This window comes from Leptodactylus fuscus, chromosome 7 (genome assembly GCF_031893055.1).
Source record: "Leptodactylus fuscus isolate aLepFus1 chromosome 7, aLepFus1.hap2, whole genome shotgun sequence".
NCBI lineage: Eukaryota > Metazoa > Chordata > Amphibia > Anura > Leptodactylidae > Leptodactylus > Leptodactylus fuscus.
This window is the reverse complement of record NC_134271.1, coordinates 55,157,673-55,180,958: the sequence shown is the minus strand read 5'-3', so window position 1 is coordinate 55,180,958 and position 23,286 is coordinate 55,157,673.

Below are 23,286 nucleotides of genomic sequence, written 5' to 3'. Positions count from 1 at the left end.
AATGTGGCTTTTAAAAAATATAGACAAGAAATCCCTCATGTTTTCATCTGGTCAATGGTCAATACAGTATACCTGCCTGGTAGATGCCGGATTCAATCTACTGTACATAAAGCTAGTAGTTCACCCTTAAATGAATTATTAATAGAGATGAGTGAAAACTAAAATGTCCGAGGTTCGAAATCTGATTCGAACAGCCGCACACTATTCGGCTGTGGAACGGATTTCGAACCCCATTATAATCTATGGGGGGAAATGCTCATTTCAGGGGTAGGCAACATTCGATAAAATCATACTTACCAAGTCCACGAGTGAGGGTCGGGCTGGATTCTGCTTGAAGTCTTCTCCCGGCGCAGCGCCCCCGCGTCCTCTTCTGGGTGGAATTCACTCTGCCTAGGCATCCAGAGCCAACTGCGCATGCGTGGCATCTGGCCTAGGCAGAGTGAATTCACCCGGAAGAAGACGCGGGGATGCAGCATGGAGAAGACTTCGGAAAGGTAAGAGAAGAACCAACGCTGGTTCTGCATCGAACTTTAAACTTTGAACAGCTAGTAGTGTTCAATCGAGTACGAGTATCTCGAATACCGTAGTATTCGATCGAACACCTACTCGATTGAACACTACTCGCTCATCTCTAATTATTAATTAAATGTTTTTAATTGCCCTTATCTGCCAGAGATGCATCATCTAGTATGATAGTAAATCTGGTGCATTTTAAACTGTGTAGTCCTAGTTTGAACTATCTAAAAGTTAGTATTAGTAAATCTCTCCCCTGACTTTAGTATATTTAAAACCGAAGGTCTCTTGAAGGAGGAAAATACGAGCAGGATTTGGAACTGCTTAACTATTCTGTACATTATCCAAAGACTTCTCATAGCAAAGTATGAATCTACAAAAAGTTGGATAGGGTGGGGGGATGTTGTTAAGAACTTAATAAATACAATTAATGAAATGAATACTTTTATTTAGTTTATTATTAATGATATTCATTAAATAATTCTACGTTTACCAATTACATGTGAACTTAATCAGCCGAATGAAACTTCATTCAATATTCAGTACTAAAATAAATCCAGAAAAAAACATGAATTAATAATTAATAAGTAAATCAGGTACTTACAGCAGTAGAAATAAACTGGGAGAAAAATAATGGTTAAATATTATTTCAAGGGCAGCAAAAGGGAAAACAATGTGTAGAAAGAAAAGGACAAGGAAAAGAAAAGCGAGTGTTGGAGTTGGCTTAGAAACTTGCCTCAATTACTAAATAAGTTAGCTGCAGTCACATAATGAGTTTTTCGTGCATTTTTTGTGCAGTCTCTGTGTGCAATACAGTTATAATAAAAAGGATAGATGAGTCAGGTCCGATTTACTTCTTCGTTCGGTAATCCGTTCAGGGATTCCACATGGGGACCCCATGGGGACCCTATAATGGGGTCTGTGTGCTTTACGCACGGTCTCCGCATGGAACATGCGGACAGAAAAGTAGTTCACAATCTACTTTCCTGTCTGCATGACTTGTGCGGAGACCATGTGTAAAGCACATGGACCCCATTATAGTCTATGGGGTCCGTGTTTTATCACTGCTCACCGCTTGTCAATGTGTCCAGTAGTCAGTACAGGGGTGTCCCTATGTGAACTCCCCCGAACGGATTCCCAAATATGTGTGAATGAGGCCTAAGAACTTTATGTTCATTTAAAAAAAAAAAAAAAAAAATAGATCCTGCAATAAGTCAGATCCTGCAGTAAGAGTAGGTTTGCAATGGTAGACGTGTCCTATAAGCCACTGTATCGACAATAGCTTGTAATTTGGGATTTATGGCCATGCTGAGTCTTTCAGAATGGGAGGTACTATTTGTAGTTGCTCTCTAATCTAATGGCTTGAGAAAGATTCAGTTACTTGTTGTTCTGATCCAGTTACATGTTGTTCTGACATGGAATAAGGAATGTACTTCACTTGTTTGCATCAGGAATTTCTGATGTTTTTTATGGTTTTATGTAGACCACTAACCAAGGGCTGTAGCTTGCACGCACATTATTGCTTTGTGTTGCCCTGGATTTAATAATAATAATACATTTTATTTATATAGCGCCAACATATTCCGCAGCGCTGTACAATTTGTAGGGTTAAAATACAGACAGAAAGATACATTACAAAGAGAATCATTTCACACAATGGGACTGAGGGCCCTGCTCGCAAGAGCTTACAATCTATGAGGTAGAGGGGGTGACACAAGAGGTAGCAGGGGCGGCATTACTTATACAGGGGTCAGACACTTCTGTAATAGAGGTGACTGTCATTACACAAACATAAAACTTTATGAGCCATCACCAGTCGTGTCCTGTAACATGTGGATGGAGCTTGGACCTATAAAGTTATCCTGAGATGACATCATATCATGTGGGGTAATGTGGGAGCGGGGACAGAGGACGGTTAAGGGTTTACGTTAGACATTGTGATAGGCTTGTCTGAAAAGATGCGTATTTAGTTTGCGTTTGAAACTGTAGAAATTGGGAGTCAATCTGATTGTCCGGGGTAGAGCATTCCAGAGAAGTGGTGCAGCTCGGGAGAAGTCTTGTATACGAGCGTGGGAGGTTCTGATAATAGAGGATGTAAGTGTTAGGTCATTGAGTGAGCGGAGAGCACGGGTTGGGCAGTAGACAGAGATGAGGGAGGAAATGTATGGAGGTGCGGCATTATGGAGAGCCTTGTGGATGAGTGTGATAACTTTATATTTTATTCTATATTGAATAGGCAGCCAATGTAGCGACTGGCACAGACCAGAGGCATCACTGTAGCGTCTAGCCTGATAGATGAGCCTGGCCGCTGCATTCAGAATAGATTGTAGAGGGGAGAGTTTAGTAAGGGGAAGACCGATTAGTAAGGAGTTACAGTAGTCAAGGCGAGAATGAATCAGAGAGACAGTAAGTGTCTTTAGTGTATCTCTGGTAAGGAAAGGGCGTATTCTGGAGAGGTTTTTGAGGTGGAGGTGACATGAACGTGCAAGTGATTCAACATGAGGGTTGAAGGAAAGGTTTGCGTCAAACATAACCCCGAGGCAGCGGGCATGCTGCCTAGGAGTTATAGTAAGGCCTGAGACTGCAATGGATATATCAGGGACAGATCTATTAGATGGTGGAAACAGTAGTAGTTCAGTCTTGGAGAGATTTAGTTTCAGATAGAGAGAGGACATGATATTTGAGACAGCAGAGAGACAGTCACTGGTGTTCTGTATGAGTGCAGGGGTGATGTCACAGGAAGATGTGTATAATTGGGTGTCATCAGCATAAAGATGGTACCTGAAGCCAAATCTGGCAATGGTTTGTCCAATGGGGGCTGTGTAGAGAGAGAAGAGCAGGGGGCCTAGGACCGAGCCCTGAGGAACCCCAGCAGCAAGGGAAAGAGGGGAGGAAACAGAGCCCGCAAATGATACACTGAAGGTGCGGTCTGAGAGATAAGAGGAGAACCAGGAGAGCGCCGTGTCATTGAGACCAACTGAGCGGAGCCTATTGAGGAGGAGATGATGGTCAACAGTGTCAAAAGCTGCAGAGAGGTCCAGAAGAATAAGAAGAGAGAAGTCGCCATTGGATTTAGCCATTAGGAGATCATTGGAGACTTTTGTGAGAGCCGTTTCAGTAGAGTGCAGAGCGCGGAAGCCAGATTGTAAGGGGTCAAGCAGAGAGTTAGCAGAGAGATAGCAGATTAAACGAGAATAGACCAGGCGCTCCAAGAGTTTAGAGATGAAGGGGAGGTTAGAGACGGGTCGATAGTTAGCAGCACAGGATGGGTCCAGGGAGGGTTTTTTCAATAGCGGGGTTATAACAGCATGCTTGAAGGAGGATGGGAAGATTCCAGAAGAGAGAGAGAGGTTAAATATTTTAGTAAGGCAAGTAGTGACAGCAGGCGACAGAGATTGGAGAAGGTGTGAGGGGAAGGGGTCACTGCTGCAGGCTGTAGGGCGAGATGAAGAAAGTAGTTGGGAGACTTCCTCTTCTGTAACAGGTTCAAAAGATGAGAATGGACAGTCTGAAGTGCGGTTGGTGAGGGGATCCTTGCTATGGTAGGTGGTGGAATCAATGCCACCTGCGTCTTGGGCAGTCATTTCCTGACGGATCTTATCAATTTTAGCATGGAAATACGTGTCCAGGTCATCAGCACTAAGGTCTGTGAATGGCGTCTGCACCTTGGGTGTGAGTAAGGAGTGAAAAGTTTCAAAAAGCCTTTTAGGATTGCTGGAGAGAGAAGAGATGAGGGCGGTGAAATAGTCTTGCTTGGCGAGGTGAAGGGCAGAACTATATGTTTTAAGCATAAACTTGAAGTGGAGGAAATCTGCAGGTGAGCGTGATTTTCTCCAGAGACGTTCGGCACACCTAGAGCACCGCTGAAGAAATCGTGTCTGTGGCGTGTGCCAGGGCTGCTGCCTCCTACGTGGGACTTTACGAGTGGAGGGGGGGGCCACCTCATCCAATGCATTTTTAAGGGTTTTATTATAGTGACTGGTGGCCAGATTGGGACAGGAGATTGAGGAGATGGGGGACAGAGAGGATGGTAGAGTATCTAAGAGGTGCTGGGTGTCGATAGTACGCAAGTTCCTATATGTGTGTTGGGTAGGTGTATCTTGTGAAGGGGAGAGGGTACTGATGGTGAGAGACAGAAGGTTATGATCAGAGAGGGGCAGAGCAGAGTTAGTAAATTTAGAAACTGTGAGGAGTCGATGGAAGACAAGATCAATCGTGTTTCCACCTACATGTGTGGCAGAAGAAGAACATTGTGAAAGACCAAGAGAAGTGGTTAATGAGAGAAACTGTGAGGCAGCTGGGGAGTGAGGGGTGTCAATAGGGATGTTAAAGTCACCCATGATGAGGGTAGGAATGTCACTGGATAAAAAGTGGGGAAGCCAAGAAGCAAAGTGATCCAAAAATTGGTAGGGTGAGCCAGGTGGACGGTAGATCACAGCTACCCGTAAGGAGAGTGGGTGAAAAAGTCTGATAGCATGGACTTCAAATGAGGAGAACGTGAGTGAGGGTACCGGTGGAATGGCCTGAAAAATGCACTGTGGTGACAGAAGTAAGCCTACCCCACCATCCTGCCTGTTGTCAGGCCTAGAGGTATGTGAGAATTGTAGGCCACCATGAGACAGAGCAGCAGGGGAGGCTGTGTCTGCCTGCTGGATCCAAGTTTCAGTAAGGGCGAGCAGGCCGAGGGATTTACTAAGGAATAAGTCATTGATATATTCTAGTTTGTTACATACTGAGCGGGCGTTCTAGAGAGAGCAGTTAAAAGAGACAGGGGAGAGATGAGGAGAAGGAACACGGTAAATACTGATGAGGTTTGTAGGCGTTCTATGTAGAGATGAGCGAACAGTGTTCTATCGAACACATGTTCGATCGGATATCAGGGTGTTCGCCATGTTCGAATCGAATCGAACACCACGTGGTAAAGTGCGCCAAAATTCGATTCCCCTCCCACCTTCCCTGGCGCCTTTTTTGCACCAATAACAGCGCAGGGGAGGTGGGACAGGAACTACGACACTGGGGGCATTGAAAAAAATTGGAAAAAGTCATTGGCTGCCGAAATCAGGTGACCTCCATTTTAGACGAATAGTGGATTTCAAATCCGGGTCATATGAGAATGTGAACTTTGTGACTATGAGACAGGGATAGCTGTACAGGCAGGGATAGCTAGGGATAACCTTTATTTAGGGGGGAATGTTATTAAAAATAACTTTTTGGGGCTCTATCGGGTGTGTAATTGTGATTTTTGTGAGATAAACTTTTTCCCATAGGGATGCATTGGCCAGCGCTGATTGGCCGAATTCCGTACTCTGGCCAATCAGTGCTGGCCAATGCATTCTATTAGCTTGATGAAGCAGAGTGTGCACAAGGGTTCAAGCGCACCCTCGGCTCTGATGTAGCAGAGCCGAGGCTGCACAAGGGTTCAAGCGCACCCTCGGCTCTGATGTAGGAGAGCCGAGGGTGCACTTGAACCCTTGTGCACCCTCAGCTCTGCTACATCAGAGCCGAGGGTGCGCTTGAACCCTTGTGCACACTCTGCTTCATCAAGCTAATAGAATGCATTGGCCAGCGCTGATTGGCCAATGTATTCTATTAGCCTGATGAAGTAGAGCTGAATGTGTGTGCTAAGCACACACATTCAGCTTTACTTCATCGGGCTAATAGAATGCATTGGCCAGCGCTGATTGGCCAGAGTACGGAACTCGACCAATCAGCGCTGGCTCTGCTGGAGGAGGCGGAGTCTAAGATCGCTCCACACCAGTCTCCATTCAGGTCCGACCTTAGACTCCGCCTCCTCCGGCAGAGCCAGCGCTGATTGGCCGAATTCCGTACTCTGGCCAATCAGCACTGGCTAATGCATTGTATTGGCTTGATGAAGCAGTGCTGAATGTGTGTGCTTAGCACACACATTCAGCTCTACTTCATCGGGCTAATAGAATGCATTGGCCAGCGCTGATTGGCCGAATTCCGTACTCTGGCCAATCAGCACTGGCTAATGCATTGTATTGGCTTGATGAAGCAGTGCTGAATGTGTGTGCTTAGCACACACATTCAGCTCTACTTCATCGGGCTAATAGAATGCATTGGCCAATCAGCGCTGGCCAATGCATTCTATTAGCGTGAACTGAGTTTGCACAGGGGTTCTAGTGCACCCTCGGCTCTGCTACATCAGATTGCTACATCTGATGTAGCAGTGCCGAGTGTGCATCAGATGTGTAGTTGAGCAAAACTGACTCAGCACTGCTAAGTCTGCATTCGCATAGGAATGCATTGGCCAGCCTTCGGCCAATCAGCGCTGGCTCTGCCGGAGGAGGCGGAGTCTAAGGTCGGACCTGAATGGAGACTGGTGTGGAGCGATCTTAGACTCCGCCTCCTCCAGCAGAGCCAGCGCTGATTGGCCGAATTCCGTACTCTGGCCAATCAGCACTGGCTAATGCATTGTATTGGCTTGATGAAGCAGTGCTGAATGTGTGTGCTTAGCACACACATTCAGCTCTACTTCATCGGGCTAATAGAATGCATTGGCCAATCAGCGCTGGCCAATGCATTCTATTAGCGTGAACTGAGTTTGCACAGGGGTTCTAGTGCACCCTCGGCTCTGCTACATCAGATTGCTACATCTGATGTAGCAGTGCCGAGTGTGCATCAGATGTGTAGTTGAGCAAAACTGACTCAGCACTGCTAAGTCTGCATTCGCATAGGAATGCATTGGCCAGCCTTCGGCCAATCAGCGCTGGCTCTGCCGGAGGAGGCGGAGTCTAAGGTCGGACCTGAATGGAGACTGGTGTGGAGCGATCTTAGACTCCGCCTCCTCCAGCAGAGCCAGCGCTGATTGGCCGAATTCCGTACTCTGGCCAATCAGCACTGGCTAATGCATTGTATTGGCTTGATGAAGCAGTGCTGAATGTGTGTGCTTAGCACACACATTCAGCTCTACTTCATCGGGCTAATAGAATGCATTGGCCAATCAGCGCTGGCCAATGCATTCTATTAGCGTGAACTGAGTTTGCACAGGGGTTCTAGTGCACCCTCGGCTCTGCTACATCAGATTGCTACATCTGATGTAGCAGTGCCGAGTGTGCATCAGATGTGTAGTTGAGCAAAACTGACTCAGCACTGCTAAGTCTGCATTCGCATAGGAATGCATTGGCCAGCCTTCGGCCAATCAGCGCTGGCTCTGCCGGAGGAGGCGGAGTCTAAGGTCGGACCTGAATGGAGACTGGTGTGGAGCGATCTTAGACTCCGCCTCCTCCAGCAGAGCCAGCGCTGATTGGCCGAATTCCGTACTCTGGCCAATCAGCACTGGCTAATGCATTGTATTGGCTTGATGAAGCAGTGCTGAATGTGTGTGCTTAGCACACACATTCAGCTCTACTTCATCGGGCTAATAGAATGCATTGGCCAATCAGCGCTGGCCAATGCATTCTATTAGCGTGAACTGAGTTTGCACAGGGGTTCTAGTGCACCCTCGGCTCTGCTACATCAGATTGCTACATCTGATGTAGCAGTGCCGAGTGTGCATCAGATGTGTAGTTGAGCAAAACTGACTCAGCACTGCTAAGTCTGCATTCGCATAGGAATGCATTGGCCAGCCTTCGGCCAATCAGCGCTGGCTCTGCCGGAGGAGGCGGAGTCTAAGGTCGGACCTGAATGGAGACTGGTGTGGAGCTATCTTAGACTCCGCCTCCTCCAGCAGAGCCAGCGCTGATTGGTCGAGTTCCGTACTCTGGCCAATCAGCACTGGCCAATGCATTTCTATGGGGAAAAGTTAGCTTGCGAAAATCGCAAACTGACAGGGATTTCCATGAAATAAAGTGACTTTTATGCCCCCAGACATGCTTCCGCTGCTGTCCCAGTGTCATTCCAGGGTGTTGGTATCATTTCCTGGGGTGTCATAGTGGACTTGGTGACCCTCCAGACACGAATTTGGGTTTCCCCCTTAACGAGTTTATGTTCCCCATAGACTATAATGGGGTTCGAAACCCATTCGAACACTCGAACAGTGAGCGGCTGTTCGAATCGAATTTCGAACCTCGAACATTTTAGTGTTCGCTCATCTCTAGTTCTATGTGTACAGGGAGAAGAGTTAGTGAAGGAAGGAGGGCCGGGGTTAGGAGAGATGTCCCCAGCAGCTAGGAGGAGTAACATGGACAGAGACAGAAGGTGGTTCAGTGATTTATGTGAGCGCTTATATTTGGTATCCCTGCTAAAAGAAGTAAAGGGGCGATTAAAGAGACTGAAAAGTGTGTGAGAGCTGTACATGGGAGAGGGAAGAAGAGAGGGACTGACATGGATGGTGTGTGCTGGTGGTAGAGGTGGAGGAGAGATCTGCAGGAAGCCAATGGCTAAGATAGTAAGAGGCAGTGTAGCTATAGGATACCATGTGGTAAAACTTGTTATTTTAGGTTGTAAGTTACCTGGTGTTCTGCCATGGTTAGCCTGTTTCGTGCCCTGTTTAAGTGCCATGTATAAGTGCACTTTGGTTAATCTGCACTTCGGTTAAGATGCAATTTGGTTAAGATGCATGCTGCAAATGAAATGGCCCTGCATGAAATGCTGTCCCATAAGCTATATCTACTTATATAGGAAAGCAGAGCTTCAGAACTAGCACCAATTTAAGTTGTTAACTAATTAGTCTACAAACTGTGACACATGAGGATGCTAGCAGTGTGGATCTAAGTAAACACTTGGTCAGAAACAGCCATAAAATCAGTGAGGATCAAAGACTTAACTAGTACAGATAAGAACACATGGAAATGCTACAATATAGTTCAGGGATCAAGCAGAGGTGGATGAAATAGAGGATCATATACCATTCAATATTCTTGCTGTCTAATCTGTGTAAATTATTATCTTACAGTACCCTGAAAAGTAGCCCCTCCATCCTGCAGTGTTTAATATTGGCACATATAGTACCAGCTAGAAGTAAGCCATGCTGTAATTTGCAGGCTCATGGTGAATATGTATCTCAATACAAATTTGTATTGAGACATGTCTTGTGCAAGATTTCTTCCATTGGTGTCCTAAGACTCATAGTATAAAGGGTACCAAAGTGTGTGTGTGTGTGTGTGTATATATATATATATATATATATATATATATATATATATATATATATACACACACACATCTTAGTTTAGGTGAAGATAACAAGCTCTGTATACTTTACTTTCTTTACTTATTTGTTTCCTTCTTCCGCTGTACAATAAAACTCTGTAGAGAAGGGAGGGGGAGAAAATGGAGAACCACACATAACAGAGAGACAATTGCATTATAGAGCTTTTTTGGTGTTTTTTTTTTTTTTTTTTTTTTTTATATCAGAATCACCAGATTTATCAGCCATAATCAGCCGCTGTGATAGCACAGTCTAAAAATTAGATAAGATTAATAAATCTGTCCCAGCTGTTTATAGCATGTCCATTTTTCATCAGGTTTAGGGTAAGTTCACACAAGCCGCCTCAGGTTCTGGACCAAAATACGGGTAGCCGCGACTGGATCCAGTCGCGTACTCCACTCTGGATTAGGCCCAAATGAATGGGCCTAGTCGGAAGGGAGTGTCTTCAGGCGGATATCGCGAAAGAATGAGCATGTCGCTTCCTTTTCCTGGAGACGGAACAAACGTCTCCCAGAAAAAAGAACTGACCGGCTCCCATTGATTTCAATGGGAGCCATCTTTTTGGGCAGCATTTTGAGGCAGATATGGCCTCAAAATCCTGAACAAAATGCCCTGTGTGAACTTACCCTCAGAAAAACCCAGAATAATACACAAACTCACCTGAATAAGCAATGTCTCATCTATAGTGATTATTTTTCCCGGTCACTTTACAAATGAAAAAATGTTCTGGTTTAAGCAAAAGTGAGACAAACAGCTGCTGCCACTTTGTATCTTGTGCGTCTTACAAATACCTGTTCCATTATGCACCCTAACCACTACTTACAGTATATGCTTTAAAGGCTCCAATTTGTTTAGTCAAAACATTTTTAATTACACAAACACAAGCACAATTATGGCAATCATCAATGTCTTTTGTGGTATTTTGTGCCATTTATTTCTGGATTTTATTTATGCAGCGTGACACTTAAACAGATTAGTAATTATGTTTTCTTATTATAAACATGAAAAGGTAAAGTTTCAATGTTTTATTTTTAATCTCGTCTTCCAAAGGGATACATATTATTTTGTTTGGAAATGTGCTACAACTCTCTACAGCAACACCAGGATTAATAGACATATTGAATAAAGATGAGAGGATGCCGCTATCATATTATACCGTACTAGTGAAATGATCAGCTATTTGGTATTCTGGATTATGGGGGATTGTGTTATTATTCTTCCATGTCACTAGTTATAGGAAACTATTTTAAAAGACTTCATCTTGTAGAGACATGAGGGGAGAGTCAGTACTCAGTAGACATCTTATTATCATGAAAGGATGGGGTTACAATAAAGGGGAGGGGGTTTATTGTAAAGATTGAAGGAAAAGATGTGATCAAACCATCAACATTGTCTGACTGAGTGGTGGTATTGTGGGAATGCTGGTGGTAGTGACATCATTGGAAGTACAGTATGGGATAGAACATGATGGACTAGGTTACATGAAATGATGTTTGGTTCTCTAGGGGTAGCAGCATCAGAATCAGTACAGCAAATGGAACATAATGGACAGGTAACCAAAAGCAGTGGCATCATTGGGATGGTAGTACACAGCCAATCCTTTTCTTTCAGATATATTCATTTAAATGAGATGGAGGTGTGGGAAACCCCCACTGATCCATGCCGGATTCATTTTCACAAATGTAATGTTTTCCACACCAGTGGTAAACAGTTTTGATAATGTCATCCACAGCATAGAATACCCTCTATACTGTCAAGTCTGAGAACATGAATCAAGATTCTTATACTTTATATTGTAGAAATACTAATTGTTTTCCTTGCTACTAAGTGTCTATAGTATTGAACAAAGGAGTTTGGAATCTAAGATGGAGTTTATGTCTTGTCTTTGTGCCTCGTGGTGAAGTCTTCATGTTACAGCAAGGAGGTGTCTTGCTGGACATTGAAGTTTGGAGCCAATGGGAGATGGACAGCAGCTCAGGAATGCCATGGGGGCAGTAACCCCTCCTTTCTTTGTCTCTTAAGTGTGTGTACTTTCAATAAAGAGCCAGTTGTGCTGAGCTGGGCTAAGGGGCTAGCATGGCTGATGTGATATGGAACTCAGTGTCTGTGTCATTATTAGTAGTTTAAACATGCTTATTAATTTGGACTGACTGATTGATCCATGATATAGTCAATTCGACTACAACAATATCATTACACTTAAGGCTGAACAAGATGCAAACAGAGCCAGTTCCTATCGATGATTCAATCTACTGACCCAGAAGTCAAAAGGAATCTGTCTGAATAAGCGTATATACCAAGTATGACTGAATCTAGTTGTGCAGGTGGCACATATGCATCTGGTTAGTCCTGCAAAGTAAAAGGTTTCTGGTTCTTAAAGATTCACATAGTATACTGGCTGATTCTAGTGCTGAATTTTCTTCTATTTGTAGCAGTGGTGGTGACAGAGGATATAGAACGCTGAAGGAGTGTAGAGGACTGGGATTGGGCAGACACGCGACTGGAACTAGCAGTTGCCTCCCTAAAACTCATGATAAGCAGGGTACATAACATGTCCTGGTAATATGACAATTCTTTCTCCCTTTTGGGAATAAAAAAAAAATCCCTTTTTTTACTTTAAAGCAGGGGGCTTAAAGCACAGTGATCCAGTAACAATCCCTTTACATGAAGCTAACAATAGGCCTGTCATTGCACTGAATCAAGGACCAAGAGCCTGCCATGTTAGTTTCCGCCAGATTCTTCTTCTTCATCATCATCATCATCATCATCATCTCTACACAAATAAGGGTCAGTCTCAACCTGTGAAATATCAGGGCTCCCATTTACATTCACAGCATAACCCTCCTCTTTTTCTTTTCCTCCTGATCCTCCACAAATACAAGACCACTACGATCCAGTTCCTCATCCTCCTTTACTTCTACCTGCACATAAGATTCTTTGAGCAGATACTTAACATGGAGACCAGCTGTATGGAAGACATTATTCTTCCTACATTCCTTATTGTACAAGTATAAATAATAAATGGATGACATTATTGATGGTGCAGTTGTCCATACTGACAAATGTGGTGGTCTTCTAATGGGGTCTCAGAAGATGACACTCAAGTGGTGGATTTCAAAATAAATTATCTATATGATCTACTGGATATAGAAATTATTTACTCCCTTTACTGATCACACAGAAATGAAAAATCAGCATGTGCAGTGTGCAATATCAGTGACTTGGAACGCTGCGGATGAGCAGGACAGGGCATTTTTGTGGTGTGTTCTTAACCACTGTAAATCTGCAGACACTTTTGAGCCGTAACACCTATAAGTCACTATATGTCTTTGTAAAGTGATGCAGCACCAAGTCTAGTGTAGGTGCCATGCAAGGACAATGTGCCACTTTCCCCTGCTGTAGTACAGATACAATATTCATTCTATAGTTCCTGGCATCATTCCCCAGTTCTAGTCATCCCGTGGGACATTGCTGTTGGATACAGAGAAGCAGCTTCCCTACTGTGTCATCTCCTTGATCCAGGCTCACTAACTGTAAAACTGCATAGCAGGACTTTACCTTACATCTATGAAACACTAAGGAGGGTAGTGAAGTCCTGAATGGGATGTGGTCTAGTGAAGAGGAGCACTAGGTACATATTGTTAATGGAAAGAGACCCAACAGCATGCCCAGGAGAGGTGATTAAAAATAAATACATATACACACAAGCATCTCTTTTCAGGGCTCATCCGGCGTGTGACTGAGGTCATGCACCCCAGATGTCACTGTCAGAGCCATTGTAGAGCAGATTATAATGTGTGGGGGCCATGGTGGAGCATATGATATCACATGTGGTCCCTTCACTATTCACATAACACGCCATCCTTTTTTTCTAGCAGCAGTGCACTATTATCATAGGCTGTAATAACATTGTATTGGGATTCTAAAACAAATCCTGTGCAATTAAAATAGTGAAGGAGTCAGGGTGCTCACACAAACTCCACAGTATCTTCCAATAGTTGATCAGCAGGGACTGTGGGTGTTAGATGTGGGTACTATAGTTGTATTTCTTTAAAGTATTTGAGATACCGCTGCAGCACCTATAACCATTGCTAGCAAGAATTGCCTTGTAGGGATGGGGTAGGGGGCCGCAGACAAAGTTTGCACTGGGACCCACAGATACCACCTGGTTCCCAGAGGTTTAAGTCACTGTGAACATTGCCTGATAGACAGTGAGTCTTCATTAAGAATTGGCGTTATCCTGGTGAAACAACCAATTTTCATAAAATCAGTAGGTCTACTCATACCTTCATTCCTGTCTGTCAGCATTGACAATTTTTTTTTATAGTAGATTGTGAGCCCCATATAGGGATCACAATGTACTTTTTTTTTTTTTCCTATCAGTATGTCTTTGTAGAATGGGAGGAAGTCCACACAAACACAGGGAGAACATACAAACTCCTTGCAGATGTTGTTCCTGGTGGGATTCAAACCCAGGACTACAGTGCTGCAAGGCTGCAGTGCTAGCCACTGAGCCACCATGTTTCCCCCTAATACCTTCATTCCTGTAGAAGATTACAGAAAACTGAGGCTAAGGTCCCACATTGCGGAAACATAGCTTATTTTTGTTGCAGATTTTGCTGTTTTTTTGGGGGGTCCAAAGCCAGAACTAGATTAAGCAGAAGTTAGAAGTGTAAGAGCCTTCTATATATTTCTGATTCCATTTGTAGCCATTCTTGGTTTTGGCTAAAAAAAAAAAAAAAACTCAACAAAATCTGCAACAAAAAAAGCGCAGTGTTTCCGCAACATGAGACCTTAGCCTAAGGCAGATATCTAAACCACTTTAAAAAAAAAAAAAAATAATGTAGATTTTGAGCCCCACATAGAGCTCACAATGTACATTTTTCCCTATCAGTATGTCTTTGAAATATGTGATAGAAATCCATGCAAACACGGGAGAACATACAAACTCCTTGCAGATGTTTTTTTGTCCTTGGTGGGATTTGAACACCAGGACTTCAGCGCTGCAAGGCTGCAGTGCTAACCACTGAGCCATCGTGTGGCCCCTATTTCTAAACCACTTTTGTTATCTAAAAGAGGAGAACGTTTTTCAGTTTTATTTCGTTCTGACATATGCGGGTTTTTAAAATTCCCCTTCCCCCATTGAGAAAAGACGATCTCATCATTACATTAATGCCAGTATATCTTTTCATATATTCAGCAATGATATATCTGCTAACCCCAGCTTCACTTTATCTATATGCATTACTAATGTATTTACCATTGTGTTACATGTTTTCAGGAAAGATTTGCAAAAGCAAAGATTCATTTATGGCATATTTTATAATGGAATGCGATTTTCTTTTACTTGTGTCTCTTCATGGTCTTGTATGCTATAGTCAATGCTGACAGACAGATAATATTAACTCACTCGGTCTGTTTATTATGCCTTTAATGTTACAGAAAATATTTATCACTCTCTTTTAGAATTTTAGAAGATTTACAACAAGAGTGTTTGATTAAGTGAGATTGGAGAGGCTGTTGGATTCAGCTGCATAATGAAAATCTATCGGCAATCTGAAAGGCAGCAAATTGTATGATTAAGCAATTTTGATTTCTATCGGACTGTGCTCGGTTAGACGTTGCTGGATGGGAGACGTTATTTGTTCTGCAGAAGTAAATTGTACGGCATTTCATAAAACACAAAAGAGATCCCATGAATTGTCCTAACTTATACGACTTTAGTCATTGCGCAATCAATAACGTTATTTGGTGTGGTTATGAGATGTAGCAAAACACCAACAGTCTACATTCAAATGTCTTTCTAAAAGAGAGAAAGGGGATATATACATACAATAAATACTTGCATATATATACAAAATGTGTACAAAACTGAAGCAGAGGTCTAATAAGGACTGACTGGTCTAGAAAGACAATTTACAAATATCATAGCAAGGATCTGCCAATTAATAGATGGTAGCCTCTCATCTTCATAAATAAGCCTGGGGGCTACAGTATTCTTCTGGAGAACCTGGCCATCCATATACTGCTGATACTTGTTTATGCTAGGTTCACACCTGCGTTCGGATTTCCATTCATGAGGCCCGCTGGGAACCCTATGAATGGAATCCTAATCCGCTTACCTACAGAAACCCACAAATCCTATAGACTGTTATGGGGTCCACCAGGTTTTTGCCGGATTTCTGCCTGTTTGCAGGACTTTTCTCTCTGCATTTTTAAAGCAGAATGGGGAACAGAATCTGGAGCATCCGGAGTCAGGACCACGTGTGAACCTAGTCTTAGTAGCTTAGGAACCGTGATCAGTTCATTGTCAGGAGATCCTTCTTAAACCAGTTTCACACAGGGTTTTTTGGTCAGATTTTTGACGGGGAATCTGCATCAAAATCCAGCTAAAAAAACACCTCCCAGTGAATTCTCTCAAAAAAAGAAGCGGTATAACCTTTCTTGAGGTGGATTCTGTGCAACACCTTCCTCTCAACTAGACCCATTAATTTGGGCCTAAACGGGAGTGGAATGCCGGACTGAATGCCAATGCACTGTATGCACTGCTCCGGCATCCAGTCTCGGCTAGATATTTTTTGGACCAGATGCGGCCTCCTTTTCAAAATCCAGTCCAAAAAACCCCATGTGAACCCTGCTTAAGGGTGCATTCACACGGAGGAAAATGGTGAGGAATTTGGAGTGGAATTCAGCGCTGAAAAAAAAGCCTCCTATTGACTTCAATAGGTTCCTTTTCTGCTAGCAGAAAAAGGAACACATTGACGTCAATAGGAGGCTTTTTTTTTTCAGCGCTGAAATTCCACTCCAAATTCCTCACCATTTTCCTCCGTGTGAATGGATCCTTAGGCTGGAAAAGAAACGTGGCATTTTACAGTCCCTGCAAAGTGGATGGGATTCTAGCAAATCTCATCCACACACTGCTCAAAAAAAAAAAAAAAATCACACACATCGGACACACTGACATTTCCAAAAACATTGTGATTTTGGAAATAAAAGCATGTAAATTATCCCTATGGAAATGCCAGTGGTTTCCCTATATGTATAATGGAAGACTTTCTGGGAAAAGTGATGCAGGAAAACCGTGATGCATTGCCACCACAATTTCTGGGGCCTTTGCCTAAAACAGATTTTCTAAAGCAGACAAGTCATTTAAAGCAAACAATAACATTTTTGGATTACTTTTTAGAATAAGAAGCTGTGTGTGTACAGTATATGAGAAATTTCTGTCTATTATAAGACTTGTATGAGGCATTTTGTAGCAGCTTTCTCCTCCATAGGTTCTATTTTTATTCTCAGTTGTCCCCTGATATGTCAGACAGAACATGGAGAAACTAAGAAATTCTGTTACCAGCACTCTCTCTCTCACCAACTCAGAAATAGCAACAGCAGCAGCATAGAGAACAATAGTGTTATGATTCAGATGCAAGCCCACAATAACTAGGTTGGTTAAGAACTGGCCTTAGGAGAGAAACAGCAGAAATGGTCTGACAACTGCAAGCAGTAGAATATGCAACCTAAACACACCACAACTAGAGCGAGTGTAAACCAACCTCTAGATGCCTTCACCAGATCTCCTAGTGGTGGAGTTGGACTTTGCAGAACCCTTTGATTGGAATTGACACCACAGAGAAACACAGCAAATTGGCATAATACTAGTAGTCAAACACCAGATCTACATGTGACTTACCAGGAAGAATAAACAGGCCAGCAACTGAGCAGGCAGGCAAGGTACAATAACGGGAGACAAAGACGAATCCAGGGAATGCAGCCAGAGGTCAGAAGCTGAACGGGAGAAAGGTAGCAGTATCAAAATCCAAGCAGGAGGTCCAGGAAACAAGTCAAAAGTCCAAGCCAGTAGTAAGTATAGGAGACTCTATACTAAGCCAGGAGCAAACTAGAAGTTCTCAAACAGACAGAGCTAATAGTCCACACATGTGTCAGGAGGGCATGGCCTGTTAAAGGCCTACTCTGCTGCTAACTGCACCAAACCAGGAAGCCTCTGGAACTGCAAAAGCTTCCTTAGGTTGTCCGGATTATGGGGATAATGTCCATCCTTATGGAGAGACCACCTATTAGGTGTGTGGAGACTTATACAGCCATAGTTGCTCCACTGCAAAGGATTATGGGAGGAATATGCAAATCTGTCTCCCAAGATGTAAAGAGGGAGGCAGTGCCTCTGTTATGCTGCCCTCTATAGGAAGCACCCTGAACATCATGCCCGACTTTCCCAGAAGCCTTTACTGCATAATGTGGGTTTTATACCAAGACAGTTTCTCAGCTACGGACGGCCGTTTCGGCCTGGTTGGACCTCGACAGCGCAGCTTAGAGAGAACTGACTTGGTAGATGTGAGAGGCTGAGAGACCAGATTATGGGGATAATGTCCATCCTTATGGAGAGACCATCTATTAGGTTGTCCAGGTAACTTTAAAGATGCAGCAGCCGGATAGAGAATCCTGACAAACAGAGAAGTAATTAGCATTGAAGGGAATAAAGCTCAAAATGCAAAATTTATAATATTAGCTGCAGCACCATAATTCTTCCTCTCTCTTACACTAGATTAATCTACTTCCCCTCATCTCTCCATAGACTTCTATGGTGATGCGATGCTTCAGTTAACAAACTGTTCATTTTAGGAAATCAAACAAAGAATTGGCAGAGATTTCAGACTGAGTGAAGAGTTTAGTAGTGAATGGGAGGAGGAAAGAAATCTGCTAAGTGGAGAAAGAGGCATTTTTCTTTGTTAGAATATATCACAACATTTCTTATAGTAGCTTGTACTACCAAATGCTAGAATGTTTTTGAAAGGTTAGTGACTATTTAAGAAATATCTATCCCCATCCAGTCCTCTACAATAGAATATTTTGAATACTGCTTTTGGGTTAATCCTCATGTAGTGGACCCATTGTGGACCCATTTGCTCGTTGCAAAAAAAAAAAACAGCTGAAATTAACTGTTTTTCATTGTGGATTTACCCTGGTGCAGTTTGTAAACCATGCTGAACCTGAAACAAAAAAAAAATGATCTACTGTGAGTTCAAAACCCCAATGCAAGACACTTTGCAATGCAGGTTTTTCAAGCATTATGTGGAGGGGATTTTTAAGGCTGAGTTCACACGGGATTTTTTTGGTCATGATTTTGAGGCGGAATCCGCCTCAAAATCCTGACCAAAAAATAGCTCCCATTGAAATCAATGGGAGCCGGTCAGTTCTTTTTTTCTGGGGCCCATTTGTTCCCAACATGCTCATACTTCATTTGGGCCTAATCTGGAGTGGAGTTCCATGATTGGATGCTGGTGCCCTGCACCAACATCCAGTCGCAACTACCTGTTTTTTGGACCGGAATCGGAGGCGGCCTCCGCGTCAAATTCCGGTCCAAAATACCTCGTGTGAACCCCGCCTTAAAGTCCCATCCACTTCATTTCTACTGTATATCACATTGGGTTAACCTCCAGGTAATTCCAGCAGCAGTGAAATCACTGTAACTATGCCATGTGTGTTTCTGTCCTTAGAGTTTGTATACCGAATCTATACAAAAATGCAGTAATATTATTTATATTTAAAATTTATTTTTGCAGTATAAGCATTCCTTTAACACATCAAATGCTGCACATACAAATGTATAAGGCCCCGTAGTTTTTACATTTTCTGTATTTCCAGAAAACCTGACCTCGTAGTTTAACAGTAGCCGGTGAACATCACATTACTTAGACAAAAGTAAAATATTTATTAGCTTCTCCTCACAGTGACCAGATGACATGAACATAAGCGATTCAGCTGTTAGAAAAATCAGATTGTTGCTAAAAAGTAAAACTTAACAAACGACACAAACATAATAATTGTGTAAGCGAATGACCTTCTTCACCCTCCTGTCACTTATGACTTCTGCTTTCAAGCATTTCACATGGGAGCCGCTTTACATAATCATGAGTACAGTGAAAGGGAATACAGGGCCTCAATGTAAGATTCCTTAATGCAGTATACTGCCTTTAAATGTATTATTAAATGTTTTCAACATCATAGAAAATGCCAATCATATTAACAACCGGCGGCTTTCTAAAAGCCATAGTGTGGTTTTAATTATGATTAAGTGCAGTTTGCAATGGAAAAGCATTAAATACGCAAATGCCTTGTGGCAGTCATATCACGCTATCCAGTTGTCATCTACTCAGATGGTCTTTATTCATCCTTGTAATTTTTTTTTTTTCTTAAAAGACATATAGTAATTAATATGATGGTTGTCTTAGTGCTTTTACGGAATTGGCTACATATTCATATTTTTGACACAATAAGGATGAAATGGGTCAGCAAATAAAAATTATTAGACTGTACATAGTTAATGAATCGGGGGTCTAATTTCCTAGAGAAAAAACAAAACAAAAAACAAAACCATGATCTCCACTGTAACTAGCAGAATGACTGCCTCTGATGTTTGCATAGAAAGGTCCAAGGTGCGTAAATATGGGGTGAGAAGATTGCCATTACACCAAGGACCTGGAGTTTGCTATATCCAGACCAAAAGGACCTTTGACCCCAAATGAAGAGAATTATGCTAGAAATGGCACATGGTCAATGTGTAAATTTAATTTTGACACTTTAGATGAGCCCTCCTAGCTGAATATGTTCAGATATGTTGCATATTTAAGAGACTTTGCATAGATGAATAGTACAAGTGATTATAAGTAAATTTGGACCATATCTTATCAGAGAGAAATGCTTCTTTCTGCTTTTTTCCTTCTCCTCAATCTTCTGCTATATACATCTGGAGACAGACTGCAGGTCACCTGACTCAGATGATTCACATATAATAGGCATTGATGAAGAGGGGATGGGAGAGAGAGAGAGAGAGAGAGAGAGAGAGAGAGAGAGAGAGAGAGAGAGAGAGAATACACAGGTTTAGATTGGTTGCTGGAGCTGAAACATTTTATCAAGCTACAATATTTACATTGGTACATGTTAGTACTTCTCTGTATGAGACCTGTATGATCCTGGGACTATTGAAAGAGACAGTTATGGGGTAGATTTTTCTCTACCTAATACACACAACGTATGGTAACTTGTCTCCATCCACCAATTCAGAGAAGACTACAAATAGCAGCTGTAGCATATAGAGGTGAAAACTACTAAAATCTGCAAAATACAAGTCATACAATGTCAAGAAATAGTCAGACTCCTCATGTACACACACATAATTGCTTAGTTGGGAAACTCATCTAAAACAACAGGTTTGTTTTAAGCAGATTTTCTCAACACATCATGATTTTATCCCAAAGTGTTACTAACTAACTATTCTATTTCTGTTTTTGTGTGAGCAGTGACAGATCTTATACATATAGCCAAATTATGGATGTTTATAATAGCTGTTTGAAGGCACCATGCCACACATCCCAGCACAATGACCATTCCACTGTTTACATCACATCATCCAGTGGCGTAACTAGGAATGGCGGGGCCCCGTGGCGAACTTTTGACATGGCCCCCCTCCCAACCAACAAAGACGCCGAAGACCTCGACTGACCCCCTCCTATGCACTCTATTATGTCCCTTAGTAAGCCCTGCACACAGTATTATGTCCCTTAGTGGCCCCTGCACACAGTATTATGTCCATTAGTGGCCCCTACACATAGTATTTTCCCCATAGTGTCTCCTGCACACAGTATTATAGCCCATAGTGGACACCCATAAACAAATATATAATAATCGGAGACCCGGGGGAATAAAAACATAAAACATTACTGTTTCTTACCTGTCCCCCGGCTCCTACGCTGTCTTCTCCGCTGCCGTCCTTCTTCTATGATGTCGGACGTCACATGATCCGGGAAGCAGGCCAGGTTCATGTGACGTCAGAGACATCAGACAAGTAGGAAGGAGGCCTGGCAGGATCGTGGAGAGGTAAATAACAGTGTTTTTTACATTCCCTTACCTCTCCCGGTCCGCCGATCATTATACTTGGGGGTCTGCAAAGACCCCCGAGTATAATTATAGTATCTGTGGGGCCCGCGGTGTCACTTACCGATCCCGGCCCAGCTAGGATCGGCAAGTAAATTGGGCCCGTAACGGCCTATTAAAAAAAAAAAAACGCAGCGGTAGCGGCTGTCACCGGGCCCCCTAATGCCCCGAGCCCTGTGGCAGCTGCCTCCGCTGCCTCTGCGGTAGTTACGCCACTGACGTCATCTGTTTTATAGTGGCTGTGAAATGTAATTACAGCCTCGTCCCATAGAAGTGTATAGAAAAAGGCTACATCACATGGAAGCTATAAAACAAATAATAAAATGTAAACAGATGAGTGGTCACTGTACTTGTACGAGTGTCGTGATTCTTACAAACAGCCGATCAGTAGGTATCACAAGTGTCAAACCCCAACAGTAGGGTAGATTGTCAATACAAATGATGTAGTAAACCCCTTTACTTATGGGACATACAAAGGGTATTTTTAATAAGGGGCACTATTAAAGAGAGGACACAGAGGCTTTACTAATTTAAAGAGCACACAGGTTTTTTTTTTTATATTAGATTTTTTATAATAGGTGAGGAAAATGTGGGTTGGGTGACCAGAAAAGTGATAAGCCCAAGATGTCTATGTTTCTAACTTTACAGAGACAAGCCACTACTGGAGGAAGTGGTCATAGTCTACTCCAGATGGAAATGTTAATACCTGCAGAAAAAAAAAATCACCTGTAAGTCACTAAATGTTTCCTGTGCTGTGTTTATTTTAATGGTCTGCCGAGCCTTGTGTAGATCTGATGTCAACAACCATATGGTCACTGTACCTGAGTTGGGGGGGATCTGTGTCTATGCCTCTATGTTTTCTGTCTTCTGTCTAGCTTTATCAGTTTCTCACATTGTTCTGTAGGAATTTTGACCTGTTTTTCTTTACAATTTAGCTTCAGTTTATTAAGGTTTGTGGGTATTTGTTTATGTACAACCCTCTTAAGATCCTGCCATAGCCATGTTGTACCATTGTGTTGAAGATTTGCTGGTGTGCTTAGGATTATTGCATGCTCACTTTTGGCCAAGCTTTAGCTTTTGGATAGATGCCCTCACATTTAATTCTAGAATATTTTGGTGAACAGAAGAGTTCATGGTTGATTTAATGGTTGTGATATACCCAGTTCCTGTGGCTGCAAAACAAGCCCTAATCTTTTTTTTTTTTTTTTTTTTTTTTTTTTTACTTTTTATGTAGATCGTGAGCCCCATTTAGGGATCACAATGTACATTTTTTTTTTTCCTATCAGTGTGTCTTTGTAGAATGGGAGGAAATCCACACAAACACGGGGAGAACATACAAACTCCTTGCAGATGTTGTTTCTGGTGGGATTCAACCCAGGACTCCAGTGCTGCAAGGCTGCAGTGCTAACCACTGAGCCACCGTGTTGCCCCTAAGCCCTAATCATTTTGTCTACTACCATGTGTGACAGCAGGTGTGAGGTGTTTGCTGTGACATACCATGATTTTCATCAAATGTGGAGCTGTGGCTTATGACCAAACATGTCCGCTTTAGTCTTGTCTATCCAAAGAACATTGGGGTAGATTTATCAATTCCTTTATCTCAGTCCCCGGCGTAGACAAATGATATTGTAGCACACATTTGGAACAGGGTCCTTTCTTGCTCAAAATGTGTAACATAAGCTTCATTCTGTACCTTGCTCAACAAATTGTGGGGA